This window comes from Aedes aegypti, chromosome 3 (assembly GCF_002204515.2).
Source record: "Aedes aegypti strain LVP_AGWG chromosome 3, AaegL5.0 Primary Assembly, whole genome shotgun sequence".
Classification (NCBI taxonomy): Eukaryota; Metazoa; Arthropoda; class Insecta; order Diptera; family Culicidae; genus Aedes; species Aedes aegypti.
Window position 1 is genome coordinate 379,901,978 of NC_035109.1, and position 21,855 is coordinate 379,923,832.

General features: G+C 37.7%; 1 protein-coding gene across 5 annotated transcripts in view; it reads left to right on the forward strand.

The window, feature by feature from the left end:
- Window positions 1-21,855, forward strand: part of LOC5567467 (transmembrane channel-like protein 7) — a 100,463-nt gene that overhangs the window by 2,876 nt on the left and 75,732 nt on the right. For 2 of the 5 annotated variants that reach the window (XM_021852787.1, XM_021852788.1), the window contains exon 1: window positions 21,074-21,376. The exons of 1 other annotated variant lie outside the window; for it this stretch is intronic. The gene's annotated coding sequence lies outside the window, so the exon portion shown is untranslated. Of the gene's footprint in view, window positions 1-21,073; window positions 21,377-21,855 lie in introns of those variants that run through there. 2 more of the 5 variants (XM_021852789.1, XM_021852791.1) reach the window with 1 other exon arrangement.

Consider the following 21,855-nt stretch of genomic DNA (forward strand, 5'->3'; position numbering starts at 1 on the left):
AGCAATTCATCAGAGAAATCTTTAGTTGAAATCATAGGAAATCCTTAGAAATTTCTGGAGAAGTAATTGATTGAATTTTAGAAAATGTTTTGCCCAGGAATCTAGTCCCAGGGAAATCGATGGATGAATGACTGGATAAAATCTTGAAGAAATTAGCACAATCCTAGAAAAAAATTTAGAGTTTTCGGAGGAATTCCGATGATTTCTGAAATGATCTAAAGAGAAAAAATAAATTTCTGTGGTACTCCTTGGGAAAATGCAGGTTGAATTCTTGAAGTATTCTAAACGAAATTCTTTGAGAAATTCCCTATGAATATGTGGAGAAATTCCTTACGAAATAAGTACTAAACGTACTCCTTTAGAAGTTTTCGGAGTAATATCTGAACGTACTTGAAATAATTCAAATGAAATTTTTAGAGAAAATAATGAAAAAAACATACACAATACTTGTCGTAATGTCACAAGAGATTCTCAAAAAAAAAACTCTTAGATCATAGATAAATATCTGCTCTGATGGTATGAAGAATCAAACTCTTTTCTCCTGACTCCTATTTTGTTTTCTTGGTTCATGTTCGGTCATTTTTCGGCCTTTTCAGCACTGTTTCGTCTGGTAGGATAAGTAGGCCATTATATTGTTCATCTCCTAGATGAAAAGTAGGCTGATATACAACGGAGTTGCAAAACAAGCTTTTTTGTTTGTTTGTTTGTTGTTGTACATCGTCTAAAACCAAATTTTATGATTCGGCAAAAAACCTGTCCACAAATATGAATCAATATGACCACCATTTATGAATCAGCTGATTATTTCCATTTATTTTACAATAGATGTTGTAGGAGAACACTGCCTCGGGCATCATAAAGGATATGCAGTGGAAGACCGGAACCAGTTCCGAGAACTCAGGAAATGAATACTGATGACTTGATTCGAAATTGTACCATTTGGCAATTAAAGTTAAATTTTGCTAATCTTAGTCTTATCCTAGAGATTTGATTTTTTCGTCTTTGGTCAAGTTGGTTAGCATTTCAAGCCATTTTCGTTTTTTTTTTTATTTTTTAATTATGCTGCTGAGCAGTCAAAGTGAACATATATTCCTAGACTAGTATACTAGTATACTGGTAAGTCTGTTTATTTGGCCGTGAGCCAACAGTAGCCTGAAAGTTAATCCATATAAACGTAGGGCTATTAGAGGCAGATTGGACACATTAAACGAATACATATTTTAAGACCATGAAATTGCAATATTTTTCAGTTACCCTCAGCTAATTACCAAGTTCGTAATTAGTACCATGTGTTGCATTCATTCATGGTGAATAAAATCACATCAAATGTCAGATAAACGACATAGAAAATTGTGTCAAAAGCAAGGATAGTAAAAAGGTATCGGGGCAAAATGAACTCTTTCGTGGAGTTTAGAGAAACATATATTATAAGTTAGTGTCAAACATGATGATGTATAGAAGAGCTCCACTTCTTTCACATCTTCTATATAAATAAAAATGGAATGGTGTTTGTATGTCACGAAATGGCTCACGAATGCGTTGACGGATTTAAATGATTCTTTCTCCGTTTTGTTCGTTAAGGGTTCCGACGTGTTTAAGTGTATAAAAATCCAAGGATATTCATCGGGAAAGTAGAAAAAACGAGGGTGAACGGAACTGTCATTTTATATGGGCCGGGCCGATCCGTCTACAACAGCCTACTTGATGGCAAGACGAAGTTTGCCGGGACCACTTGTTAGCAATAAAAATGTTCTAGGTTAGTTACTCTTCTCAAAAATTAGATTCTTCCACCACCTTGCTTATATTGGAGAGGACAAAAGAAGCAGAAGATAATGTTTTATACCATCAAACAGTTCATATACAATACAGATTTCACAAATTGCATGAACATTTTATGAATTATGCATATTCTTGGAAAATAAGGGGGTGTCAATTTCGCCCCGTGTGTTCATTATGCCCAATCACCTTACGTGCCACAAATGAGATCGCAAGTTATGACATATACCTGATATCAATACAAAAAAGGAGCTATGCAGACCGGCGCTTTTTTACTGGAAAAAGCCTGTCCACGATAAATTTCGGACACGGATGGCGGGTGTACCACAGAAAGTTCGAGAATTTTACAGAAAGAAGGATTAACATCCTTGTCAACTGTTTATTTTGTAGATATAACTCTTTTATTCTGAAATAAACAATTGTTTTTGTTAAATTATGAGTAACTTTTTTTTGCTGCCATTATTTGGGTGTCCGAAATTTAACGTGGACAGGCTTTAGTTATGGTTCTTCTGCAGAAGCAAACAAGATCAAGAAGCACCTGGAAGAGCCCAATAGCCGTAGCAATTCATCATGACCATGTTGAGGGTCGTGCGTTTGAATTCCGCCGGTCTAAGATGTTTTCGAGTTGGAAAAAAAGACAATTTTTGATCAATGATCAATTAGAAAATAATGCTGTAGAAGAACTTAGTTGAATGAATGACAAAGAAGTGGAAGAAATCATTTGAGAAGCAGGCTATTTTCCAGTTGGTACGTAATGCCAGAAAAAAAAATAAGAAAAAGGAGGCGCATATCAAGTACGCCATAAATTCTTCAATAGTCCTTTCCCTTGACACTGTTTCTGTTTCGTTCCTTCCAAACTTGACTACAAAAATTTATTCACCTTTATGGAATTGCACTACTTTGTCTGATATTCATGATTAATGAACGGCCCCAAAGCCATATCATACACTTTTTGCCCTCCCATCACAAAATCTGATTTTGACAATTCATTATAAATGGGTATAACATTTGAAATTCATCAAATTTGAACGCTATTCAAAAATTGTGACAGGCGTGTTTATTTCCCACATTTTATGAATCAAGTATTTCACGCAAAAATCTCAGACAAACCTCTCATATTCCACATGTTTATCGTATAACCATGTTTAATTAATCGGTGAATGTAGTATGTAATTCATTCTACTACAAATATCTTTGCATTAACCTTTTAAAACGTCACTTCTAAATAGCCGTCTACAGGCGTGCTTCTCACGAAATTGACTAAAAATACATACTCATTGAAAACAACCAGAATTCATTGATTTATTTGCTTTAAACCGGAATCAAAAGACTTTTTACCGCCATTGAAATCATTAAAATGGTTAGACACATCAGCAAAAATATTTCTGTGATGTTTTGTAATAAATTCCATTATAATTTTGTCTCTTAAAATCAGTTGATTCATAAATTGTGGGTGATTCAACTGTGCGGGATGACTGTACTGTGAATTTGGCGTTTTTATTTTGATGTCGATAGTAGTTGAATGGTGCCGAAGCCGTAAATTACCCTATTAAAACATAAATGTGATAATTATAAAAAGTTTTGCTTCGAAAACAGTGACACAGTTTTACTTTTATGGACAACTATCAAAATATCGTCGTTTTCCGTAAAAACTATATCTTGATTCTAAATTCTTAATATTAGCAGTTCTATCTAGGGATATGGACCAGAAAGTCTTGGTTTTCCATAATTATGGAGCATTTCCTTTCTCAGTAGGTTTCTGTCAATTTAAACATTGGACTTGAAATTTTCTTTTCCTACTGTTTATAATAGAGGAAGTGCACCAATTTTCGACCTATTCATACGATTTTGGCCTACTTTGTATGAACATTCGAAAATTGGCACAGAATTCTTGTGAGTCGAAGATTAGTTTTCTTTTCCTAGAATTTTAACCCCTGTTTCCAGTGCCAATTCTGCTATTCCACTATGGGCAGTTCCCATGTAGAATAGCGAACAAAAATATGTTTGCCATCTCATGTCATATAAATATGTTTTGTGATACACATTTGTTTGGTTTAAAAAAAAACGAGTTTTCGAGACAAACTTTTTAAGGTGAAGATGAATCGAAGATAAACCTCAAATTTTCAAGAGCACAAATCTGGAGAACCGAACACTCGTTTGAGCTGAAAACTTAATCAATTTTTCACCACCAGCTATTGACCAAGTTTTCAGCTTAAACGGATGTTTGGTTCTCCAGATTTATGCTACCGAAAATTTGAGGTTTGGCTTCGATTCATCTTCACCTTAATAGGCCCTATCTAAATCGCATTAATGAGTTTAGTTAGGCCACTTATGCGATATTCGATTATCCCCTGCTTTTAAGCTGTAATTGTAGGAAAATTGTTTAAAATATTGAAAAAATAAAAAAAGTCCAATATTATAAAACTGTAAATTCCTCTATTTTACATCTTTAAATACTCTTGGAAATAAATTTTAGTATGGAACAACTTGGGAGAAAAAAATATGGGATGTCTAAATTTTTAATAAATAAAATCAAATATATTTTTCCAATGTAGTCTTCACATTTACCCGAATTTAAGTACGAATTTTTATTTCCTTTTTTTTTAATAGCTTTTTGAGTAAGTTTTCGATCAGTGTATGAAAATCTATATAAAAGTTTACGATTATGCAGTATATGTCATTCAACGTATGCTACGTGTTTGCACTGAATTCTTCACTTTCCTTAAAAACTCTAACTTTGACATTTTTTTTCTTTTCGGAACATAACCACTGCGACCAATATTTGATCTATTGTAGTATAACCCGTGTCCTTTTTTTAGTGCATGTCGTGTTACCTTATCACTATTGAGAAGTGATAAAGTATTCGGTTTTCTTACAGTAGTAATTCCTAACATGATCGCAGGAAAGGATTCTAATTGAAAGGTTCCGCTATTTATATCCTTTGAAGAATATCGTGGGTACACTCTCCATAGGCGCACCCCTTTATCAGTCAAAATCGGATCCTTTGATAAAGCCAAGAAATTACACCAAGAAGATTACAACAATTTACAATTACAATTTAATCGTTTCCACTCTATTGGTATTTTTCGGTGACGGGTAATGATTTCCGATTTAGAAATTTTACGTTTCAACCTACTTTATTTCGGTCATCTTCAGAAAATATTCCGCCAACCGTTCGTCCGTCTCGGCGGTATACTTAATTCTTAAGAATTAAGTATGCCGCCAAGACGGACGAACGGTTGGCGGAATTTTTTCTGAAGATTTTCGGTCATCTTAGTATCAATCAATCAATCAGATTACTTGCTTGCTGGTGGTGATCAATGGGATAAATTTACAACGCGGAGCGCTGTTTGGTTCTCAAGTCTTGTGCTCTTGAAAATTTGAGGTGTGGCTTCATTTTATAATCACCTTAAACAAGGTTCAAAAATGTAACAAGGACTAAAAACATGTTCCTTTGATTACTATAATATCCAGGTCTCTTCGTTTGAAGTAGTCAGGTCTAGGGTTCACTGGTAGATCTTTACCCCATAACGCACCACGAAAAGGTGATCTACCCGCGTTATGGGTATAACTTTGACATACTGTATCATTGAAACTACAGAAAATTTTACTCTCACATATTAGGAATATCTTAAGGTGAAACAGCTTTGGATCAACTTCTAAGATTGCACTATAACTTTACAGGCACAAATCTCGCGAATAAAGCATCCAACAACAGTGCACTTTTTATTTTGACTTTGTGCACTAGCTGAAAGCTTAAAATAAGAAGATTAGGATCGTTTGCCGTCTGTTTCTCCAGTTTAGTGCCTTTGAAAACGTGAGTAGGGGAACAAGTCGGACATTGTGCCAACCATCTTTGGATTCTGAGATGTTTCACCTTAATAGAAGTGTTTACAATGTAACACGCATTGCAGAATTTGCTCTCTTTTGATGTTGAAGCACAATCAAAGCAAGCGAGAAAACCAATTTTTCTCGCTTGTTTACCGTTGGGGGTAGGTGTTTTACTTTACTGGCACGATAAACAATCCCAGAACTTCCGATAGCAATAGTGTCCCCCAGGTTTGGAGCTTGTTTAGAGGGGTTTTATCATGCACTGCTATCCCCCCGATCTGATCAAAGTTGTAGCTGTATTCGATAAACAGTCTCTCATATTGTGCTGCATATTATGACAGTTACAGAGAGCGATGCGTGAGAAATTCTCTCATCTTTTTCAGGATTCAATCCCTGCTATGTAATGATGTAGAAGAAAAAACTATCAAAACAAGTAATTTATTTGATTATTGGCCACCTGATCGCCCTTAGTGATCAGGTATCAGGTATCAGAAGGCCGGCTCCAAAGGCACGTTCCCCACCAGTTGGGAGATTTGTGCCATCGCCATATTTGAGCCTATTTCATCATCTACCCGATGGGAGAGGAAAGGGAAGGGAAAGATGGGAGGAAATAGGAGTGGGGTCCCTTGAAGAGGGAAGATCGCATAAGCGAAATGAGAGCATGTAGCTCCATACCACAATGGGTTCGAACAGCGCCCTAAAAAGGGCACTGCAAAACGCATGAGCGTAAAGAGAGCCTATAGCTCATTACCACAGCGGGTTAAGAATAACAGAATGTCCTGAAGATTCAGGCTTCTGTATTCAGTTTCACTTAATAAGTGTTTACCAAGTAATTGGAATCGCATTTGCGCAAAAACTGGACAGTTACATATCAGGTGATACGAAGTTCCATAATCGGAGTCACAACTATCACACACAAATGAGTCAGCACGCTGAATATTTGCCATGTGATAGTTGAGTCGGCAGTGGCCTGTCAACGCTCTGACCAAGAGACTGCAATTCTGCTTTGACAGATTTGTTAAATACTTCGCCACCTTTGGAGATGGCTCAGTAATATACAATTTTGTTTGACGACACGACTCCAAACTATTCCAATATTGCTTGTGCTGAGTTGCCGCCCAAGAGTTTATCTGAAGCTTCACCCAGCACTTCGAAATTGGAATAGCCGGCTCAGGGCCAATGAAGTCATGCGATGCTCCATCGCGAGCTAGCTCATCAGCCAATTCATTTCCAGCGATGGAAGAATGGCCAGGTACCCATACAAGGTTTACAGAGTTGACTGAATTCAGTTCCTCAATTTGAGTTCGACATGCGATAACAAGCTTCGACCTTGAGTTGGCCGAAGCGAGAGCTTTTATAGCAGCCTGACTATCTGAACAGAAGTAAATGACTTTACCCATTACGCGCTGTTGAAGTGCTGATTGCACTCCACACATAAGAGCAAATATTTCCGCCTGAAAAACAGTGCAGTTTCTACCAAGTGAGTAAAACTGATTCAGCCTTAGCTCACGAGAATATACTCCTGCACCAGCTCTACCTTCAAGAAGGGAGCCATCAGTGTAACATACTATATTGTTTGATATACTTCTTTCCAAATAGCCAGACGTCCACTCTTCCCGTGAAGGGAATTGTGTGGTAAATGTCCTGTAAGGAAAGTTACAAGCAATTGTGAGATCACTTGGAGCAAGGACAATTTTGTCCCAATTCACCAAAAGTGGAAACAACGAAGTGTGTGTAGATCTACGATTCACTGGATTTTTCTCCAGTAGATCCAGTACCCATAAACGGTAAGAGCAAGAAAGTGCTTCTTGTTTAAGATATATGTGTAGTGGCGCAACGTCGAAAAGGGCCTCGAGCGCTGCTGTGGGAGTTGTAGAGAACGCACCAGACATCGCCATCAAGCACATCCTTTGGAGATGGCCCAATTTTGATTGGATTGTTCTCACTTCGCCCTTTTGCCACCACACAAGACATCCATATGCCAATATTGGTCGAACAACTGTTATGTAAATCCATTTGATATATTTGGGTTTGAGGCCCCAAGTTTTACCAAAGGTTCGCCGGCATTGACCGAAGGCCATACAAGCTTTTTTGACTCTGAAATCAATGTGAGGTGTCCATGAAAGTTTGGAATCTAGAATGACTCCGACATACTTTACTTGATCAGTCACATTAATCTCAGTGCCAAAAAGACGTAAAGGTCGAATTCCATCGCGGTTTCGTCTTTCCGTAAAAAGAACAATAGATGTTTTATTCGGGTTAACCGAAAGGCCATATTGGCGACACCAACTCTCGACTACCTGAAGAGCACTTTGCATCAGGTCGAATAGGGTGCTTATGCACATACCAACTATCAGAGCTAGATAGTCGTCGGCAAATCCATAAGTTGGAAAACCGCAATTATTGAGTTGCCTCAATAGCGTATCTGCTACGAGATTCCACAAAAGTGGTGACAAGACTCCCCCTTGGGGGCATCCGCAAACACTCAATTTTCGAATCGCTGCTTGACGCAATGTCGAGAAGAGATGTCGGTTTTTGAGCATTTGATGAATCCAATTGGTAATCATTGTAGGTAGCCCATGGTTTCGTGCGGCTTCCAATATGGCATCGAAAGACACGTTATCAAAGGCACCCTCAATATCCAAGAAAACACCTAAGCACGATTGCTTCTGAGCGAATGCTTTCTCGATATCGTATACAACTTTGTGTAAAAGAGTCACAGTGGACTTTCCAGATTGGTAAGCATGTTGATTCACATGAAGAGGCATGTTTGCCAAATAAACATCACGGATGTGATGATCGATAATGCGTTCCAGACATTTCAGAAGAAAAGAGGTCAGACTGATTGGTCTAAAACTCTTCGCTTCCTCATACGACGCACGTCCTCCTTTTGGGATAAACTTTACAGTAATATCACGCCAGGATTTGGGAATGTACCCGGTAGCAAAACTGCTTACAAGTAGCTTTTTCAAAACATGTTTGATAAACTCAAATCCCTTTTGGAGCAGAACAGGATAAATCCCATCCGCTCCTGGAGATTTGAAAGGAGCAAAACTATTAAGTGCCCATTGAATCGATTCAGTAGTTACGATACTGCGAGCCGAGGCCAGAGACTCGTAACTACATGAAAAGACATTTGGTTCATCCGTAGATGTTATGTCCACACATCCGGGGAAGTGTGTATTGAATAAACATTCTAAAACTTCTTCATCGGAAGAAGTAAAGTCACCATTAGGTAAGCGAATTTCGTTAACTTGGAAATCCTTAGATTTTGCAAGAATTTTGTTCAACCGACTGACTTCACTCAAACTGGAAACATTTGTACAAAGGTTTTTCCAGCCGGATCGTTCAGCAGAACGAAGAGCCTTCTTGTAAGCCTTGCGAGCTGACTTGAACGACTCTGATCCAGCTGAACGGCGTCTGTTCCAACTCCTTCTACATTGTTTCCTGAGTCTAGTCAGATCGGAATTCCACCATGGGGTCCCTCTTGTAGTCTTTACAGACCGCAGAGGACATGCTTCTTCAAAAGCTTCCATAATGTAGGATGTTGTAGTATCAACGGCATCATCCAGATCACTTGGATTTTCAATGGACGGAGAATATCCATGAAATTTGGTCGCAACCAATTCAATGTAGAGTTCCCAGTTTGTTGACCGGGGATTCCTAAAACGCAAAGTCTGCGCAGTTACATTTGAATGTTCAAAGAAGATGTAGCGATGATCAGATAATGATTCCTCATCTGATACATGCCAATTCGTCAACTCGTGACTGATTCTATTCGAGCAGAGCGTTATGTCTAACACTTCTTCTCTATTAGAAACCATGAAGGTTGGGCGATTGCCTATGTTAAGTAATCCAAGGTCTGTACTACTTAAGTATTCCATCAGACTGGAGCCTCTCAAATTGATATCCGAGCTGCCCCAGATGATGTGATGAGCATTGGCATCACTGCCCACAATCAGCGGAAGGCCTTTTGTTACGCAGTGTACGACAACTCGTTTGAAGTCATCCGTTGGGGATGGTTCATCATGTGGTAAATATACCGAACAATAGACGTATTTCCTGTTGAGGTCACCAACAGAAACATCGATTGTGACAGCACATACATCTCTGGTAGTTAACTCAGAAATGAGTGTAGCAACGATTGCTTTATTAACGAGCACGCATGCGCGGGGCATGGAGCGCGAGTTTGCCATTTCAAGCTTGCTAAAAGTAGCAAAAACTGGGTCCACAAGGTTACCTAGATAGAAGTTCCCTCTACGAAAGTAGGGTTCTTGAACTAGCGCCACTTGGGCTGCACCATTTTGCATGAGTCTGCAAAGATTGATCGTTGCTGTTCTTTTATGCTGAAGATTGATCTGAGCTAACCTAACCGTAGCCACTACCCAAACTAGGCAGGATTAAGCTTTTTGCAATCTCAGCACGAAAAGGACCAGCAGCGAAAAAACCAGATCGGTATCTATTTAAAGTCGCCAAAGGCGAAAGAGCACAGAATACACTGTGTAAAACGCATAATGCGAATCCATATAGGTGATAATTTAAATTAAATGTCAACATATTCATAATCCCACCCTTATTAAGCCTCAAGATAGAGACTGAAGAAGGGCAGCCGATTATCTCGGAGAAACACAAGGTCACCTGCACCATTGCTCCGGGTAGCACAGGAAGGACTCAATACTGTGGAGGGCGCCCTGGTACCCCACAGGCTCCGTTTGCGGTTAGGTTTTATTTAGACCCCCCTAACCATTCATTCTTAGGCACGGTACGCATCACACCATAAATTAGGGGTCACCTGTGAGGTGGACTTTTACCACCGGAACAGGCAGTCCGTAGTGTTAATTCTTAGCCAGTTGAAACAACCGCTACCGACACTACGCGGCTATCTAGGCTGCTCGGGAAAAGGAGGTTAATATTGATGATTAACTCCTGACGTGCCCAAGCAGCCGAAAATGATGTAGAAGAAAAAACTATCAAAACAAGTAATTTATTTGATTATTGGCCACCTGATCGCCCTTAGTGATATTCCTCGTTATAATATACACTCAGGCAAATAGACTATCGAAATACATAGGAATCACTTATGAAAATACGCCACCATAAATCGGGTTGAAGTTCATAGCTTAGCCTTATGAAACCAAACTTTGAAAACAAAAATATGTTTTGCGGCAACCTGGAATCGATCCAAGGACTTTGCGTTCGTTAGACCCGTGTTCACACCACGCGCCTATCGACGCCTTGAAGTAAGTTGATGCTAAAATGATACATAAAGCATTCGTATTGCAATAACCGTTCCACCTTTCATAAGGCAAAATGTATGAATTTTGATAGTTTAGTTCACAGCGTGTATGTAACGCATTGTTAACATACGACAAATTATTAATTAATTGGTGAAAAATCTTGGTTTTGCCCGCTGATCCATAAATTGTCACAATTTGATCCATTATTTGAAAAGTGATCCATATAGTGTTTTCAGCAATTGCAAAAACTTTGATTTTTTGTGATATCCTCATGAAATATTACACATCAAATCGTTTACTAAGCAAAGTTCCAATGTAAAATGGGATGTTAAGTATGTTTACTTCTTCTTCTTTAAGGCATTACGTCCTCACTGGAACAGAGCATGCTTCTCAGCTTAGTGTTCAATGACCATTTCCACAATTATTCACTGAGAGCTTTCTTTGCCAAATTTGCCATTTTCGCATTCGCATATCATGTGGCAGGTACGATGATACTACTCTATGCCCAGGGAATTTACGTTACAAAAGATCCTGGACCGACCGGGAATCGAACCCAGATACCTTCAGGATGGCTTTGCTTTGTAGCTGGCTGCGGACTCCAACGACTAGGCTAAAGAAGGCCCCTAATGTGTTGCGTAAAATTTGAATTTCTTGATGAAACTCCCTCCTTGACAACTGTATAGAGTATTTCTAAACATTCAAGAAATAGGTAACTCAGGCCAATCTCCATGGAATGAAATAATAGAATCTGTTGTCTATAGCTTACTCTTTCACCTCTGCTGTTGATAAGTCACAACCGGCGCGCCACACCAGTCGTAAAATTGTCGTAATAGCTTTAGCAACAATCACATATGCTTTCCAAAAAAAAAAATCCGCCACTGCGTGCTAAAAATGATTCACATGGACGAATAAGTTCGCCTGTGTCATCACCGCAGCCGCCGCCGAGAGATCATTCAATTGATCAGGCCCACGCGCTGATTCAGAGCGCTTCACGCAACGAATTAACAGTCGTTAGTGCGACCACAGACGGTAACGGTCAACGTCCCTCTGTCGCATCCATTCGACTCGAAAGTTCCATCCGATATCTATACCACAGAAAATTCAATTTCAAGATTTCGACCATATGACGTGACTAAGACCGGCCGATTGACTGGATAATGAAAGGCAATGCTGAGGCGCAACCTACCACATGCGGAAACCTATTGCGAGCACTTTTTGATTATGATGACGACGGCGATTTGTTGAATTATTCAAGTTTCAAATCGACAAAAAAAAAGTCTCCAGCCACGCATCGCATAAGCTGGTTACCGGTCGAATCGAATGTGAGGAAGAAAGCATAGCAAGTAAAAATGAGCAACGGCTTCGATAAGTAATAAGAGTGGGCGCCTTAAAATAATTCCTTTGTTTTTTTTTGTTTTGCTCGGGAATCGTACCGACCGTATGATCACCCATTAGTTCACGCAGGAAATCGCGTATCAAAATGTGCGGTGTAGGTGATTTGATACTACTTGTTCAACAAAGAGCCAACCACGCAAACCACAAAGAGAACACACTCTGGTTCTGTGTTCTCGAATGGTGTCGGTTTATAGCATACAAATGGCAGTTATTAAAATCTACTCCGGTTGAGTCGCATGCAAGGTGGACGAATCGGGGCATCAACAGCACAGTTGGAGAATGCCAGTAAGACGGACTTTTGCTTTTGAGCCATGAGATCCCACTTAACTACTTTTACTAGCCTTTGGAAAGCGGGAGAACATGTAGTTATTAATTCCTCTACAAGGTGTTACCGATCACAGACATCATTTTTGTGAGTTAAATTTATCAATTCGGTAACAGGTGCACTGTAAAAATTCAAATTTTAGATAAAATCTGACAACTAAATGGATCCAATCACATCTCTGAGTCCCACCTTCATCGATATTATTCCAAATATCGTAAAACGGGATAACTTTGATAGTTTTTGAAAGAAATTCTGAATATTTTTCAAAGATTAATAAATTATATTTTTAAAACAAGTGCTCGAAAGCCGGTTTTCTGTTTTGGGGTAACTTTGATGAAGGATGTGCAATGGATCCCGAAACCAAACTACTGTTTGACATCATTGCAGTTGACATTGAATTGGATAATGATCATAAAGAACGTGGAGTACATTTCTTTCATTCAAGTACAAAATTTATTGAACAAATCACCTGGTCACATGATAGTTTCACAATCGACACTTCCAGAGACACTTACACTCCAAGCGATTCCTTCACACTATTTACGAATCAAAGCACAATCGAGTAACCGACTTGCAGATGGCAGTGTCGCCAGTTCCATTGAAATACTCTCTAAGCGGTCGCAACACTAGGCGTTTAGCGATATATGGAAATGTCTTACTTTGATTACAAAAATGGCCCCAATTTGTAAAAATGCTTCTCGCTAAGAAATCTGATACTAAATTCTAGTGATCGTAGAACAGATTGTGTGTAAGCGTTTCTAAAACGCTCAACCCTCTAATACTCAACCCCGCCTTTAGACGGGGTCAGCGGCGTAGCTTGGGTTTTTGGGGCCCGGTGCGGAATCAAATTCGGTGTGCCTGGTGTGTCAGGTGACTAGTCAATTTATAATATAAATATAAATAATAATATACTTTCAATCAACATTAATATTTGGGATTAAAAATAATGAACTTTGTGTTCATCTATGGACCTTTGCACGAGTTCACTAATTTGACGTTTGAGCGGTGCCAAATTCACTCGTTGCCATGGTCACGTAAATAACTCGGCACCGCTCAAACGTCAGATAATGAACTCGTGCATTGATCCATTGTTGAAGTCGTTTTAGCTTTTTGTTTGGTAAACAACAAGAACAAACAACAATTTCCCAACGAAGTGAGCAATTATTGGTACAATACTAGTAATTTGTCCAAGAAGATGCAAAGTAAATTTTTCAGAAATTATTGAAGTGAATACCTGAGAAAAATCTTGGTTCTCTAAATTTGTGCTTCTTGAAAATTCGAGGTTTGACTTCGATGTTTCTTTGCCTTAAAAACTTAATCATTTTTCAAATTAAAAAGTTCAAGTAAAATTTACTTCAAAAATGATTCAAGACATCTTTAAAAAAACTCCTAATTTATGGAAAAAAATATGGAGAATCCCTGGTTAAATTTATTGTTAGAATTCCTGGAAGAATTCCTAATATATTTTGTGGAATAATACTTGGATGAATTTATGGAACAATTCCTGAGAGAGTTTGTGGGGTAAGATTGATTCCAAAAACGGTTGAAAGTAGTTCTGAAAAATTGCCAAGCGATCTTTTCGAAGAATTCATATATAATTTCTCGAAAAAAAATCTATATGAATTTCACCAATCCTAGAATAAACCTTTGTTCATTCCAGGAAAAAAAATGTATGAATATTTACGAGGTATTTCAGTGTAATCTGGAGGAATCGTTACAAGAAATTTACAGGAATTTCGTAAAAAAATTGAGAGAATTTTCATTGTAATCCGTTATTAGACTGCTGAAAGATTTGGTGGAGCAAATTTTGAAGGATAATTCCTCTTTTGCATATATTAAGAAATCATGCAAGGAATTTCTAGACGAATTCCTGCTAGAGGAGACTTCATAACAAGTTTTGGAGGGAACTCAATTCCTAATTCTATAAGAAAATTTCCACCATGAATTTTGGCACCCCCAAGAATCCATAGCCCGGGGCAGACCGCACCTATCGCACCCCTATAGCTACGCTACTGGACGGGGTACATTTTGGAATTTTTTGTATTTTAAATTAAAATGATTTTAGTTTTGGCTTGAACCTTGTACCAAAACATATATGGAAAGTTTTTCATGACTTGAAACTTTTTTGTAATTTCGAAAAATGCTTGAAAAAAATGTATTTTGTACCATGGAAATACCTGTGGTTCATTTAATGTGTAATACAAAAAATCGTACCTTTTATATTTTTCTACAATCAACCAACAACAGAAGAAGAGCCTTATGGTATTAAAATAATTTCAAACCTGTTTTCCCGTTAGTTACACGAAAAATAAAAAAGTACCTGAAAATAAAACAAAAAAAAATATTTTCAAAAACCGTAAAGACATTTTTTTTATTGTCAATAATCAGTAAATAGAAAATGCTTCAGGAAAAACGAAAAAGGATAAGAATGTTCTAAAATAAAATTTATGAAAGCCAAAAACCAAATTCATAGATTTGCGAATTAAAATAAATCGTTGCTCGAAACGTGTTTAGAACGATTTCAGAAATCTAAAAATGATATTTAGATCCAAAATAAAATTTTGAATATTAGAGGGTTAAATCATATCAATTTTTAATATTCGAATATAAAGCCTCAAATATTCTCGATTCAAATGAAAGTTTTAAATTAATACTCTTTCGCTTCGCACTGTTCTACAGCGGAATGGTCATGTGTATGCAATGTTTCACGGAATCAGCGATCTCTATATGCATCTATACTGAATTCTCAACATCTTTTCTCTTACATTTACACTGAGTGACCAGCCCACTCAAGTCTGTCGGATTTCGTATAGATTGTCTGCACAACGCACAAGTATTTACATTCAAAAGCTAGGAATATTATCCAGTCTAGTCATGTCCTGATGTCCATAAGTATGGGTACCAAACTTCCAAATACTATATCAGAGAACTGTTTCTGTTTGTTAGGGTTTCATCTGATGTGCTGATGGTCATTCTAGAACTGGTTTTATATGCGACTACAAGCTTATCAGTATAAACCCAACAATATGGGTATCAATCCAGTGTTGCATTTGAACGCGTCCAGTTTGCGTTCTAGTTCAAACTTTCAAATGGGAGTTCAAGTAGGCTTGAACATTGATCAGTTAAAAAGTTTCAGCTTAAAGGGGCTGAAAAATGAACGCGAGAAAAAAATTGTTTTCTTGGCGGATTCAAGCGATATTTTAAAGCAAAATTATTTACAAAAGATATCAAGGAACATTTAAGGTTCCATAGATTGTGCGTGATATTAATTCAATGTAGTTTGAAGTAGTGTTTTTACGTTTTGTGCTTCACTGAGCATTTTGAAGTGAGCAGCGTCAGAATCTTGCACAAGAGTTCAATGTTTACTGCGTTCACGTGCAAAATTAGAACATTCAGTTCACTTTTGGCTCGCGTTCTGTTTAAAATGCATCACTGCCACTGGAGATTATTCAAAGAGTTTTTTTCTGGTCTATGAGAAGTATTACACATGTTGAACGAGTTACCTGAGAGGTCATGGTTTGCCTTAAGCAGAGATCTGCTAAGTTCCCTGGAGTTGCCATTTTAAAAAAAGTTCTAAACAAGACCATGAGTAGCCTGGAGTTAGTTTCAGGGATATATCCTGTAAAAAAATTAGGAGTTTTCAAAATATTCCTCCATCAAGAAAACTTCGAATAAAATCAATATATGGCAATTTAAATGCGCATTCGAACCGTATAAATTTGCTTTTGAACGAGTCATTATGAAAGCTGACGTTAAAAAAACTACAAGAAATCTCTCTGGCATTTAAAAAAAATCCTTCTCGGAATTCCTATATTTAATTTTTCTTGGAAAGCCTTCAGAGATTTTTCTGTGAATTTCCTCAAAAATATACTAAGAAAACTTAAAATCATCAGGAGCTCCCAAATTTTATTTTCACCTCTCGGTTTTCTCAATTTTTTACCGCTTATCTTTAATCTTTAAATGATTGTTCTAATTATTACATTTTTTCTTGAAGGATTGCATGAATAACTCCTACAGGAAACACACAAGGACTCTTCCATGAATTACGTTAGACACTTGCGCAGAACTTTGTTCATAGATTTTCAATCGGTTTTGTTCAGCATATTTTCAAATAGATACTGCTTAAACATCCCTAAGCTTTTCTACCAGAAATTTCACACGTTTTTGCAACAATCTTTCCGCATTTCCTTAACAATTTAAAAAAAAATTCTTCCTGGATTACCTCCAATTTTTTTTTCTATGGTTGATTTTTCAAGTTTGCAATTTCCCCCACGATTTTTTTTTTTTGAAAATATTTTTGAAGAATCTAATCTTACAACTTCTCCTTTTATTCTTGGCAGGAGAGAGCCTACTTCTCAGCTTAGTATTTTTGTAATCACTTCCACAGTTACATATATGAGATAATGTCAACTTTTTTCTGTGTGAAAAACCATGAAATTCAAGCCGCCGTACGCCAATGACAAAATAAGTCATTTGGATCCCTATCGGAACCTGTCACCGAGTGTCTGAAAATGGTAAAATTACTTTAAAATTCATGATATGATATTTAATCACTTTTGCGTGAAAAATCATGAATTTTGAGCCGTCGAAAGGTATCAGTATATGATATTCTGGAAGTGTCGCTACCAGTATTCGTTGCCACGTTCCCGAAATGAACCACAATAGTATCCAAACTGAAACAGGCGATATATTCTATCAAATATCAATGTTCTTCTGATTGTTTTAAAGTTTTTGATAAGGTTTCTTAAATTCTTTCCACAATTTCCATTTAGAAATACCCTAGCTACCCCAATAAATTTGGACATGAATCCGGAAAACCATCTCCGAAATTTTAATTTTTAATGCATGAATTAAAAATATTTCTTATTTGTGAATTTTTGACGAAACTATAGAATGTTAAAACTTCAATGTCTACTGAAAAGAAGGGTGCGGCTTATTTTTCAAAAGTTCTCAAAACCATAAATTCGTGTGTTCTTATGAATTCAAATCACAATTAAAGAGAAACTTCAAAGTTTGAGTTAAAAATATTGAGATTTAGAGGTGGCACAAGCGTCAAATTATTAAAAAAGGCCTTCAGTGAAGTCCCCATAACTTCGTTACCAACCAATTTTGAAAGTTTTAGCACCATTTTCTCGTCTAGTTCAAAACAAGTTTTTGTTAAAAGTATTTTACTCCAAATGTTTCCTCATTTTACTAAAAAATTTAACTTAATGAATACTTAACCGATTTTCTTCAAAATGTTGCCAGTTAAATAATACCTCTAAAGCTGAAACTGGGTTTTCTCATTTGTTAAACCTTTAACAAGGATCTCGCAACAAATTTTAATTAATTTTGAAACAAAAATATTTTTGCGCATGTTAAAAAAAATATATGCACTGTTCAACTCGTAATTAAAACACGATGCTTTATCCACTTAAGCTTAAAAACATGCAATTTCCGGCAAAAAACTTCAATAATATTTTTTTTTTGAAAAATCATGTTTTTGGATAGCTTTTGTTAAATAACTAAGCCAAAAACATTTTTTAGAAATATGTGTTATATGAACAGTTCAATAACATAAAAATTTGCTTCAAAAACATGTAAACATATTTGAAATTGGTTGAGTATTTATGAAGTTATGCTCAAACAAAGATGATTTGTTTTTTAATAAAAATGAAAAATATTTTGGAGAAAACTATTTTTTACTAAGACTGGTTTCCATTTTAGACAAATTGATTGATTTGATTTTCTTTATTATAGAGGCTTTCAGCCTTAGGCGGGTTCACCTCTTATTTTAGACAAATTTGATGTTCTACAAAGTTATCATAAATTTAATTTTGAGGATAATGGTGCTAAAAGTTTCGAATATAAGTTTGTCGGGAGAGAATTCTTCTTTTTTCTGGCGTTACTTCCCAACTGGGACAAAGCCTGCTTCTCAGATTAGTGTTCTTATGAGCACTTCCACAGTTATTAACTGAGAGCTTTCTTTGCCGATTGACCATTTCTGCATGTGTATATCGTGTGGCAGGTACGAAGATACTCTATGCCCTGGGAATCGAGAAAATTTCCTTTACGAAAGGATCCTCGACCAGCGGGATTCGAACCCACAACCCTCAGCATGGTCATGCTGAATAGCTGCGCGTTCACCGCTACGGCTATCTGGGCCCCTCGGGAGAGAATGCATCATTTAAATTGTACATCAATATTTCAGATATTTGCGGATATATTTCAAATTATGTTTGACCCATTCTCACCCTTCTACACCTATTGTTATGCCCATCGACGATATCACAGTGTTCGGAGGCAAAATATTTGTGGTTCGTTGAGATATCGTTTTGAAGAATGATCACCACTGGCGTTACCACGCTCGTACTCAATATGGTCAGCGAGGTTGCGATCTTACTCAACAATATTGAAACTTCAAAATAGATTACCAATAGTGCAATAGCTTCTAATTTCTAGATAAATTTGCTACTGTATAGTCTACAATGGTCTAACTACATTTTACGTAAAAATCTGAATCATGTCATTTGTGCGTAAGTTTCGAAATTGTTTCTTCGTAAGAGCCCTACAAACAATTATAAGTAATTTCAGTGTCGAAATTGTCTGTACGAAATTTGCGACTCGTGCAGCAACCCGTCAGCTGTTGCTGCCTGTTGGATTGATTTTTTCTCTTGCGCTCGAGGAGAGGCCAATTTGCGATGCGAAACGAGAACAAAATTGCTGCTTCTCTACTGACTGACGATGGCGCTTTTCTGTTTCGAGCCATCGACAAAACGAGATGATAATGAAAGTACAACCGACCCAAAAATAGAATCCTCATCATGGTTGAAGTATACTGAGACGACGACGACGACGACGACGATCACTGGCATTGAGTGGAAATGGACGAGAACACTGCTAAACCAACTGACACCGTCGGAATCCGCGTTGCTGTTTAACGAGCAGCTTCCGCTATATGGTGGGGTTAAAAATTGGCTGATCTTGATAGGAACAACTATGTTTCCATATGACGGACCACCAAGGGTGAGGATTGATTTTCAGAAGTTTCTCAAAACCAAAATTGTGCTTTTTCAATTTAAAGCACATAATGAGAGAAAGTTTAGAATTTGAGCCTAAGTATTAAAATTTAGGGGTGGCGCAAGTGACTTAAGATAAATCTTCAAGTTACAAAATACACTTTTCTACATGCAATTCAAATGGAAATGACTCATGATAGTGTTTTGAAAATTTTCATGGAATAAGCCGCACCCTAATCGCCAGTCATGGGAAAATATGAAAATCTGAAGATTTCATAATATTTTCTGCACTTTTATCTATTTATCCTTCAGGTGGCCAAATTGACCAACAACTTTGCCCTGCTTCTAAATTCTTGGGGAGACGACGTGTCATAAAACACGTAAAATTTTCTTATGTTCGGTTATTCGTTTTTCTACCGATTTGCATGATTTTATAGAAGAATCTCGCCCTTATACCTCACATTTTACAGCCCTTTTTTATGAATTGACTTACAGCAAGATGTCGGCTAGACCTTTTTTTATACGGATAGTGTCGACCAATGATCAAAATCAACACGGATTTTAAAAATAGAAGATGTTCTGGAAATTTCGAAACAAATCGCAATCAGGCATTAGGTGAAATTCAAATTCATTTCAAATTCAAGCATTCCTTAAGAGATGGATTGAAAACCTAAACCATTTGGGATTTCCAATTCGCTCCCAATACGACAATTCGTCCGGTGGGGTGTGCTGCTGTCGTCATGATGATGGTTGACGAGAGCAATGTCAAACTCATTCATGGTTTCAAAACATTCGGAACAAATTATTTATTTTCACCGCTTACTTCACTTATGTATGAAATTGAATGAGATCCAATGGTAGAGAATTCATTTATCTACCCAATGGTAGTTTTAGGGGCAGCGGAGAATGTCCCGAAGCGTGTTTTATTCAAGCGCAAAAATCGCTCAGGCGAAAGTTCCAATGAAACTAACCTCACATATCCTGGTTTTCCAACCTCAAACTAGTGCTCCTACCAGCCGGATCTCATTTTTTATGAAAGTAGTGCAATAATACAAAAAACAAACGTATGTAGAACATAGAGAATGGATATTCCTACCTTTTCCGTTTAACTGTTTCACTGTGAACCGTCCTATATCAGGAAAATAAAATATTTTTCCCCCCAGCGGCATGTGATGGATGCGTGAAAAATCAAATCTCTCATCATCTGACTAGTTGCGCTACCAAAGTACAGATGGCTAACAGTATGTTGCGTTTCGCGATTGGAGGCCTATGCCAGTTTCTAGCTGAAACATGTGTGCGCATGTTCATTTGTAGTTTACCTGTTCTTCAACGCACCTTTATCGCTAACCGGTGAGTAACATAAATCATACGGTGAGAAAACATAATGTTGACAGTGAAAAGAATTGCATAGTGAGTGTAATGTGAGCGAACCGAAGTAAAAGGGGGTGCTCTCACATCTTTTCCTGTTCATCATCGCGTTTCGCTTTGTGCTCTGCTTGTATAGAATGGTCTCACCACTCGCCCGTCTCAATTCTCGCTCAGCACTCGTGCTGACTGGTTGGTCGGTCGGTTGCTCGCTCGCTACAGTTTAGTTCGCGAATCGTCGTCGCGGGGTGGTGGCACTGGTTCACGTTTCACTGCAGCTGGATAGTGGAGGAGGGTTGTTGGGGCTCATCATCTTCATCATCCTCTTCTCTTGATTGCTGGCTGCTGCTGCTACTGGTGCGAGAGTGTACATAGGCCAACCTATGAAAAAGAAGAAGAGGGAGCTGTAAGGTGATGCAAAAGAGGTATTTTTTCGTCGGGTAAAAATAGTAAGTGATTTGTGTGGTAATGAATGAAATTTGCAAAATATTCGCATTCGTCGTCTAGAGAACTTGGCAAAGTGGCGATTTATTGTGACCGATCGAAGGCGGCCCAGAAAACAAAGCTGCCAAATAGGTTGGTTCGTTTGATTGCAGCAGAGGAAGAAGAAGAATTTCTCCACGAAGCCACGACCTACTGTGTGCAATGGGTCTTCATATAAATTCAAGCAACCGTGAAAGAATAGCGGATGCATAACACCACTTTTCGGTGGAAGTCGTCAGCGTTGTTGAATAAAGCAAAAGTGTATAAGCAAAGGTGAAGAGCTTTGTGCCAATGGCTTCAGATAGAGGCCGAAGAAGAGTGAAGAAAAAATTGGCCATAGTTTGGTGGTGGTAGCCCATTTCTCGCATATTGTGTATGAGGTTTTGCCAAGCAGCAGGAAGTACAGCATACATACATGCATACACGTATAGGCGAAGAGGGAGTG